The sequence below is a fragment of the Pinus tabuliformis genome, chromosome 1_2 (assembly GCF_031772625.1).
Source record: "Pinus tabuliformis cultivar Carrire ecotype Pingquan chromosome 1_2, CPIR1, whole genome shotgun sequence".
NCBI classification, from domain to species: Eukaryota; Viridiplantae; Streptophyta; class Pinopsida; order Pinales; family Pinaceae; genus Pinus; species Pinus tabuliformis.
The window spans coordinates 161,877,894-161,888,647 of record NC_142298.1 but is presented as its reverse complement, the minus strand read 5'-3'; positions in this window follow the sequence as shown (position 1 = coordinate 161,888,647).

The following is a 10,754-nucleotide window of genomic DNA, read 5'->3' as shown; positions in this document are numbered from 1 at the left end:
CCTTTGTGGCCATGAGTGAAGCGTACTTCATGACCTCCGGTAATTCTCTGTCAATGCTAGGGAATTGACTATCCTCCGACAGCTCCCTCACTATGAGCACTATGGATAACAACAACCACACATAGTGGAAGGTTTTACCCTGCTCCTGGGATTTGCGACAATTTTTCAAAAATTCCTCGCAGAGGAATTTAGACCAGTTGAACTAGGCCCCCTCCGTGCACTGCTCGACCAATGCGACCACCGGCGTCGGTACCTCATCGGCGGGACACTTCCTCATAACTTTACCGACCAGGATTTGGGTTTCTACATGTACCCCTTTGTCCTTGATGCTAGAGATGGTGTAGCCCCTCTTCCTCTTCCTCTTCTCCAACTTGTATTTCGTCGTCATGGCTTTTGCAAGGGCCAAATCACTGCCTTTTCCTTCGGCTATGGTCGCGGGGTCCTTTCCTTTGTAGGGGAGCTGATAAATGTGGTGAATTAGGTCTGCCGTGATGGGGATAGGCTCCTCCAGCCATAGATACCCACCATGCACTAGGAAAAGCTGCTGCCGGATGACGAAAATGGTCATGGGCGCACGGTGGAAATGCGACACCCATAACAAGTTCAACTACCCGACCTTTTCCACACTGCGCAGCCACTTTCGCGGCTCTTACGTTGTCACCACCCTCGTGGTGTTCTGCTTCATGAGGTTCCTAGTCTCTAGGTGAGGGAACTTCTCACAGTCAGTGAGGTCCCAATCTTCGAACTTCATGGTTGGCACGCGGCCTAGTGCATGCCTTCAAATACAATGCCGTTTGGGAGGAGCAGGGTCTGGAGTGAACTCTTAGTTTCATCTAGGTCCTTTGGCACTTTAGTCTTCCATTTTCACGGAGGGACATATGCAGGAAGTTCTATTGTAGAGCGTGTAGGTTGAATATCCTCCTCCATGTCTTCATCTTCTTCTTCTGTGATGATAAGGGCCTACAAATCTTCTTCTTCCTCATCTGTGTCTATCGTGACAACTTTCCCTTTTCTTCCATTCATAATTTGCTGCGTAGTGGGTTCCTCAGGGACACGTGTACGGGTCCATTTCCTATTTATCCTTCTTGGGTCTTGGCATACGCGGTGATTTGGGGATCTCTGCCACAACCCCGACACCTTATGGAACATCCTCCACCATTGGGGTCTACGCGGCCTCGCCGACGGTTACCTCTTCAATTCCCAAACCATCCTTAGTTGCTATCATCGTATCTAGGCTATATTCTGTCACTCGTAAACTCAGGGGCTCAATTATCACTTGGCTCTCAATGCTCAGTGCTCTGCTCAATCGCTTAATTCTCAAATGATCAAGTGTTGTTTTCTGGGAAGCCCTTTGTGTTTTATAACACCTTTTGAATTCGAATTCGACTGTTCCCCCCAATTTCGGTTCATTAATGCTTTCTTGGTAGAATATTTTCCCAAATATTTCCCATAAATCACATCTTAAATGCCCACCACCCACTCCATTTGGCCTCAAGTCAAGCACCCCATCTTGAATAGTGACTCCAATGGTCACTTTCCGGCCAATCCGCATGGCAGCACAACCCTTTGTGTGCAGTGGCGAACCCTGTGACGCTCTACTTCTGCGCGCATCCCAAATATCGCGCAGCTCTTGGGTAGAATAGTTTATAGTCCCGCGCTTCCTTCCAACTACTTGGAGCGCTAAGACTATCCTTCCCGCAGCTAGTCAGGTGGTCACACCACCCGTGTGGGGCTCCCTCCTGTCCTCAACCATGGTTCGTGGAGAATCCCCACCTTCTATAGTTGTGGTCGGAATCGCCCACTTCACCACTTGCAATACACTACCCTGGTCAATACACTTGGTGATATGTGGTCCAAGCCAAGGCAACAGACTAACTAGTTCACAACGATAGTTCTCAAACTTGTCATTATGATCGTACGCACCTTACGTTACCATCCTAGGTTTTTCGACAAGAATCGCTTCCTTTATCTCATCTTCTAGCTTCTGGACCTCCATGTCCATCAAAGCACTTTTCTTAATCGTACCCTTTATTTTTTGAGTTCGCAGAGTCTAAAGTTTCCTCGTCGGATTTCTTCCTCAAGTCCAATGTGGTCTGTTTCATGCGGTTGTGTGATTCCCTCTTTTTGGGATTCGTGAACCGTCGTATCTATGGATGCTACTATGCGCGGACTAGGCTTCACATGCTCCATAGGGATTATAGCCTCTGCTTCATACGTCAGCTTCGGAAGTGCTTGTGTGGTAAAAGTTTTGCACATGGTCCTATAAGCCCATAGAACAACTGGTACGCGTAGGTCCCAGTCAGTGCGTCTCACATGGTGGACCATGTTCAGCACTTCGCACATCTTGTCAAAGGTTTCCCCGCGGATAATATTTGGCACGCTTGGTTTTATCATACTTCTTCATTTTCTCCCTCTCTTGCCCACTCATGCTTGTTGTTCCTGTTTCCTATCGTGAGGACGGTGTGCATTCATGCAGGTTGCGTACCATATGCCTGTGCCCATCTGGAGAGGTGGGTGCGCAGGCTTTTTCATCCATCATACTCGGCTTCCATCCACAGCTGAGGCTTTCCAAACCACATAAGCATCACGCTTTTGCATTCGCGCCAGTCCTCAAAATGCTGCTGGCACATACCCCACCACCTTGCGGGTGTAATGCGCAATGCTCATTTCAAAGAATTGAACTGCTGTTGTTTTGGCTCCTCACTTTCAAATTTCTTCAGTAATTCATCCACCGCTGTCAACTCGTCATATATAGGAAGATCTCTTGCCTTTGTTGCTACACAACGTAGTGAATTTATCATCATGTTGCAATTGAGTGTGGTTACCTCGTGTAACTAATTCTGCCATCATTCTATTTCCTTGTCTGAATATGATGTGTAGGAGCTTTTGCGCTCCCACGAAATCCTGCCATACACTGTAGGATTCACCCAATCCTGTTCCTGAGCGGTTATCTTGTAGATACAATCTAGATTGTTTTCTCTCTCATCATCGCGCATTGGCTTTGTGTAGCGTGATCCTTCTGCAGGGTCTAAAGGTACCACTATGTGCAGTGACTTTTCCTCAAAAATCATTTTTCGCTTCTTTAGATTTATCACTCCATTCATATCAGTGGCTCAATCTATTCCCAGTAGCATGGGATAGGGATTGCTGTCATCAATAATCTCTATCACTTTTAAATCTACAAGCATGCTCGTACCTTCGATATCTACCGTTATTCCCTGCAATATTCCCATCGGTAGGATCTTTTGCTGGTTCGCCATTCTCAATTGAATAGGAGACCATTGCAACGCGGGCTTGCCCATGTGCTCCCATGTCTGCTTTGGCAGAACATTCACGTCTGATCCTAGATCCAAAATCACTTGATCCATTTCATATTCCTCGATTTGCACAGTCAATCTCATCTCCCTTCCTGTTCGCGTTGTGTGATTCTCGAGCTTTCGGACTACGTGTGGTTCCCCTGATCCAACACATCTAGTGATGAGTTCTTGCAGTCCCTTCACAACCTTGCTGTCACGCGGCAGCTTCATGCATGTCTCTAGAAAGGTAGTAAGCATTTATGGGTCCATATCTGGTTCTAGTTTGTCTTTACTACCTGAAGTGAAGGCCTCCGTGAAGCTCTTCTTAGCTTCCATGAATGTCTCCTTCACATGCTCCAAAACGAACTCTGGTTCCTTTCTTGGAGCCTTGTGAACCCAAGAACTCTTCTGGCTACTTACCTTTGTCATCTCTTGTCGTGATATCATTTTGGAGCATGTTGTTTACATTCAGGTCCTCCTCGCGTGGCTCAGACCTCATCATTTGCAGGTTCTAAGTCTGGGGAGGCTGGAGTATTCCTTTATCGCACAACCTCACTATCAGTGTGGGGTAGTCCTGTATCTCATGATCAAACTGGGTACAATATAAACATGATACGCTCGTCAGATTTGTACAATCACATGCATAACGCCCTGGTCCTCCGCAATTGTAACAGATCAACTGTCTGCGACCCCTTCCTGGTCCCATTCCACCTCGACCTCGTCCGCGCCCCTGAAATCCAGTGCACGACATCCTTGCATTTTGATTGATGGCTCATGTTTCGGTCTGAACTCTGTAGGTAGGAGTTTGATCCATCATTAGTTCATAACTTCTATAGGTACGCTCATCATGGGCTATTGACCTACAGAAATTACAAAATAGCTACTGGAACATTTGCGTATACTTCTGTAATAGGTGGCAATTATCTGTAGCATGTTTCCCTCCTATCTGATAAATAGCGCACCATAATGTAGGCGCTGTGCTCAGCCCTGCTTATGCCTCTGGTCTTAATGGCATTGGCCCTCCTCCCACTAGGTAGTTCACGAAGACTGGGCAATGGTCCTTGTCATGTCCCTGGCCTTTGCATTTTATGCACCATACCTCCTCACGCGCTTTTTGGCAAGTTGTCCTATCTTTCTTCAAACTCTGCATCTCAAGACACAAATTCTTTAACTACACGTGGATCTATTGCACTCCCAGGCTAGGATCTTGTATTGGGGTCTCGCACAACCTCATTCCAATCTTCAAGGCTTCAGCCTGAGTAGATAGCTTCTATTGTGATAGCATGGTCCTTAGATGCGGCGTTAGTGACGCTACAAACCACGCGCGGTGCTCCCCATCTGTCAAGGTCATGTTGACTTCATGAATCATGCCCTTCAGTCCTTGATCCAACTCCCAAGGGGTCTCTCCTGGAAGCATCATGATTTCCTTAAACCCGATAATCGACTGTGTCTCCGATTTTGGCCTGCTAAATTCCTTGTTTAGCACAGCTTGGATATCTGCGATCCCCGTGTTTATATTTTCATTAGAATTCTTAATGTACCATGTCAGTGAGCGATCCTGCAGCGTGCTTACCGACGTCACCTTCTTTATGTTATCATCTATGACTCCTTGCGCTTCCCATACAACCTTTACCACAAACCAAAATTGGTCTGTATCTTTGTTCCCTACCCCTTTGAACACTGACAACTTTATTGCACTCGCCATATTGAACTATGGTGGTGGCAGAGGTGGTGTGGGAAAAGATGGGGGTGAAGATGGTGAAGCTAGTGGTGGTGTAGGTAGAGGTGGTATGCACGGAATTCGCTGCCTTATCAGACTGATCGCACTCCTTGGTGAAACCTTTGAGAGCTCTTCCTCGCTTTCTCACTGAGGTAAAATTAAGGGTCTAGTTCTATCTCTGCGCTAAATTATTTTCTATAGATCCTCCCACTTCGCGTAGCCCCAAACATCAATTTATTCGTATAACCCGCTTTTCACACAGTAGCATTTTAATGCAATTGTTCAAAGATTTAATGTAATTACCTCGCAGTCCTTTGAGGAAGCATCATTCCGCCTCGCTATAGCTGACTGACATGTCTATCATGAATTCGGTGATAAACCCTCCTATAATTCGATCAAGCCAATGGTCCACAATGCGCTCGATCTTCTCTTCCATTGCTTCTAGTCTGTGCACCAACTCTGGAGTCCACACAATAGGTTTGTCGAGCCTACACCTTCCTTGACTGTCTGCTAGCTTCGCGATCCACTCATATAACTCAGAGGGGAAGGATGAAAATAAAATTTCATGGATTTCCGTATATAAGTAGCGCTCTAACCACTGTTCCTTCGATACTCGCGGATTCCTATTTTCCTACACCGCGAACTCATGAATTTTTCTATCCAACCACCCTTCAATTTCTTTCTTTATCGGATTCCAGTGACATGACATTAGACATCTCTTATGCAGATCCCGATCCCGACAACGGAACTATTTGTTGGATTATTAGGGCCTGACCCAGGTTTGGAGGTGATTTAGCCAAACAAATCCCGGTACTACTGGCCCTTTCGGTAATAGTCCGCAGAGCACAGACTGAGGTCTCACCCAAAGTAGTATGGGAGGATGCTAGAACCAGGTTTCCGCACCCTGGAGATGTTTGATGAGTTCAAGTGGTCCGCGGTTCGACCCTGCGCGCATGTCGCTACGTGCACTTACTCATTCCTTGCAGCTTGAGGTGCTGCCTTCGCGCATCCCTACTCGGGGGCCGAACACCATTATTACGCAAGCCTTGACTAGTATTCCACTGTTAGTTGATTAAATTAGCTTATTTTTATGCATTAAGTTACATTTAGCAATATAAGTCATTCATACAGGTGTGTGCAGTAAATAAATTGTGTATTTGCAATTTATGACAAGCATGCATTAATCCAAGAATAGATACACGAATTGATAACAAAACCTTTCTTTATTAATCTCTTCTTTAGTTACAGACTCGACTCCGCCTTGCGTACTCAGCTGCAGGGGTCTGCGTACTTAGCTACAGACTACTAGGCCTCTGTGCACTCAGCTGTAGAGCCTTTTCCTACCCTACAACCCAAGACACACTTAGTCACTTAGACTCTATCCTTGCCTCTTTGCTATCCTCCACTATCTCTTACATTTAGAGCCTCACTCTTTTTATACAATCCCATGGTTCACGGACCATGGGTAGGCTGACATTACATCCAAAACTAGGGTTGACAACCATAGGACTCTAACATACTTCCGCGCCCGCAATTCGCGGGCCTTTACAACATCATTCGGTTAAAACATGGGCTTTGACCCCCAAAACATGTCTCGGGGGGATTCCATGCCCAACACATGTGGATGCCTCCTGTATTGCACTGGGGGCCATGCTGACATAGGAAGGTGAGGGGGATTTGGACCATCATATAGCATTTGCTAGCAGGAAGCTGTCCAAGGCTTAGAAGAACTATTCCACTACAGAGCGCGAAGGACTAGCCATGGTATATGCACTCCAAAAGTTCAGGCACTATTTGCTAGGTGGACATTTTAAGATGTATACAGATCATTCTGTGTTGAAATACTTGGTTAATAAGTCTATGTTTGGGGGGGGGTGATCTGCAGGTGGTTGTTTTTGTTCCAGGAGTATGATTTTGAAGTTATTGTGAAGCCTGAACGATTGAACGCGAGACCAAATCATATGTCGTGCATTGAAATGGGAGAGGGGCCCACTAATTTCGAGGAAGTACTGCCTGACATGCAGCTCTTTGCAGTGTGCGTCACAGACAGTCACTTTGAAGATATCATACATTTCCTAACAAAGAGGACTTCTCCAGAAGGGTATACGAGTCAGCAGAAGGAGTTAGTAGTGCGTGCAAAAGACTTCTCCGTCATTGCAGGACACTTGTAAAAATTGGGGTCAGACGAAATATTGTGACACTATGTACTTGACTTTGAGCGAAGCAACATTCTCATGGAGGCTCATGGAGGAGTTGCAGGAGGACATTGTGTAGGAAAAGCAACAACGCAGAAGGTTCTGCGTGCTAGATTTTGGTGGCCAACTCTGCATAAGGACGCGAAAGCATATTGTAGGGCCTATGACACATGTGAAAGGAGTGGAAGACCATCATAGAGGGATGAACTGCCTTTGATGCTGTAGGTGACATTACAACCTTCCGAGAAAAGGGCGATCAACTTTGTAGGCCCAATTCAGCCTTCAGGAAAGAAGACAGGTGCGCGGTACATCATCACCGCGACTAAGTGCTTGAGCAGGTGGGTGGAGGCATGGATTATGAAGGATTGTATAGGTGTGAAATCATGAAGTTTCTTTTTGAATACGTATGGAAAAGATTTGGCTGTACAAAGATCTTGATGAGTGATCGTGGTACACACTTTCTTAATGAAACAATCAACGCGTTGACAGAAGAATTTCAGGTGTATCATCAGAAGAGCACACCTTATCACCTGCAGGCCAACAGGACAATGGAAGAATTCAATAAGATACTGGAGAATGCACTGACAAAGTTTTGCAATGCTGAGAAAAGTGATTGGGATGTGCGTGTACCAGCGGTGCTATGGGCTTATAGAATGACTTGCAAGAAGTTGACTGGGCAAATTCCTTTCGGAATTGTGTATGGCGTAGAAGATATGATGCCAATGGAATACATTGTAACTAGTCTGAGCATAGCGGAACTCACAGGAATTGTTACGGAGGTAAATCCTCTCTGCGGACAGAGACGATCCCTACTAGCCCACACCGGGTCTAGTAACAATCACACAATGCTACTACGCAAGTTCCTAATTGCAAATAAAAGTTAGGCAAAGAAGACCTACTTGAATTCCAACGCTTATATTTGATGAAGAAGCCCTGTCCTCGCTCCTTCGCTTTGGCTGGTCATAATCCTTCACGATCCTGGTGAATGGATACCTGAACACACGAAGAGAGATACAAATACAAGCGTGAAATCTGATAAAAGCAACTATACATCAGTCAGAAAGGATGTAATTCACATTAACCATCATGAAACAAATGAGAATGGAACCATAATAGTAGTCATCTATTATTAATGATAAATAACAGAGAAGAGTACAACCAAATGTTCTGACGTCGAATCCTTCTCAAGAGGGTCCAGCCAGCAAGTCTCTTAAGCATTCACCTTTGGAGATGGATTTCCCAAGACAAACTCTCTCTCACACAAGTCACACTATGCAACCTTCCTCAAGCTTTACAACTATCCACACTTGTCACACCAACTACCTATCAAATGCACACTAGCAGCAATCCAAGCTCTATAAACTCCACACAATCCAAACTAGCTGCTCATGGCAATGGTAGAGGTTTAAATAAGAAGAGGAGCCTCCATGGAAGGCAAGAGGATGAGCTCAACTCCAAGGAAGGTGGGTCAAATGACGAACATACATGCCATAGAAGGGAGGGCGATACTCACAAGGCCAACAACCAGGTCTGGAGTCATTTGGAAGGTTGGCTGTTAGAACAAATTCACCCAAACAGGATCAGCGCGGGTACATAACTGGACTGGAGCGCTGACGTCGCAAGGCTATAATAGACAGGTCTGTGTCAGCGCGGCTTAGTACAACAAAGTGTGCGTTGGCTCATGAAATTCGACCAGCGCGGAAAACACGTGTGCTTCCGCGCTGGCAGCGCATCAGTTACACTGTAAGCCGCCAGTCAGCACGTATATTTTAATAACAGTCGCGCTGATGAAACAAACTTTGGCAAAGTGGGTCATTTGGCCAGCTGAGAGAGCATGGGCTTGATTATTTGGAAACCCAGACATAGTAGAGAGACTGACAGGGAGACAGTGACAAATTATTGCGTAATAGATTGCCCCCTAAAGCGTGAGACCCGAGAGAGTGGGAGGGGTGAAATGCTTTACAAAACTCGCTGAACTGGGACACCACCAGGAAGGACCGAATATCTCTGATAATCAAGTACATGCAGTCTAGGCATGGGCGCAGCCATCCAAAAGACATGCGAAGAAGGTCTGTGGTATGGACACAACCACCCAGCTAAGAAGACCATGATGATAATAAGGTATGGTCGCAGCCATCCATGAAGACTCAGGTATGGGCGCAGCCATCCATCAATGAGTCATGTAATGATCATCCACAAAATCGCAACCTGGATCATAACAGACAGGGATCCAGGGTCTTGCGCTCCATCCCGACCCAAACAAAGTACAAGTTCAAGCATGTGAATACATGAGCTGAAGTCGAACATGCATGAACATCGTCTGATTACCAGTCAATGATGAAAACTGTTAACAGACGCGAGAGGTACCACCAATAATGACAATGGTCCTCAAGGTACTATAGGTACAATCCGCGGCGTGTGAATCAATGAGCTGGTGTCGAACACCCATAGAATCATTCGATCGGAGACCAATGATGTAAACCTCACGTCAAACACGAGGAACCTGCCATTGAGGCATGCAGGCTCCAAGGCACCTGAAGGGAGTCTCTAAGTCGCCTTCCTGGATAATGAGCTGAAGTCGACAGGAAGTGACCTTGATCGAAGGTGGGCCATAATGTTTCCCACATCATCGACACGAGACAGAGGTAAAATATTTTGTGTGAGACATAAGCGGAGGTTGTACTATTGCAGAGGTCAACTTCTCTTGAACATATCGGCGGCACGACAGTGGATTTGGCAGTATTTGACATCAAATGAGCAGAGGTCATGGTGACAAGGCAATGAGCAGATGAGAGGTCAAAACAGGATAACCCAAACCCACGGAGGCTAATGTGAAACGAGATGAGAAATCCCCACCCAGACACGAATGCAGACAAGTGCCATGTTCAAGAGCGACATACTGCCGACACGACAATTATTACAGTTCCATTTTCCCCACCATTTCTGGCAGGTACCCCGATTATTTTTGGATGACAAGCTTGACGGGGATAGCATATGCTCGGAGGGTGTCATTTCGACAATGCCCGATGTCATTAAGTTTTAACAAGTCTGACAAAGGAAGAACTCGGCGTCTTTTCCTGTTTAGAGAGTCTGAAAAGACAGCGGAAAAGAAAACTCCAGGGGGGTCCTTTTTCGTAGAGTTGTGTCTCTCAAGCCCGAAAAAGTATAAAACAATACCCGAAAGAACCGCCCGACCATTACGATCGAGGAGTACTTTTCGTAAATAGTAACTTCGACTCGAAAAAGTAAAAAAGCGGTCGGAAGTACGTCGTTTTGGAACCGATAATGAGCGCGAAACGACAAACACCCAACAATCTTTTTAAGTTAAACGGTCGAAAAAAGAGCTTTAAAAGCGACTGCCTCCCATTCCTTTTAACGATATGAAAGGAAGCTCGGCCATCTTTTCTTGGTTTATGTCGGAAAAGAGCTTAAAGACGACATTTTTCTGGGAACAAGTGTACCTAAAATCGTCATGACCACGCCAGTTACTGAGACCTGCACAAAAAAATCACCCGCATAAATCCGTTCGACATGTTTAAAAAA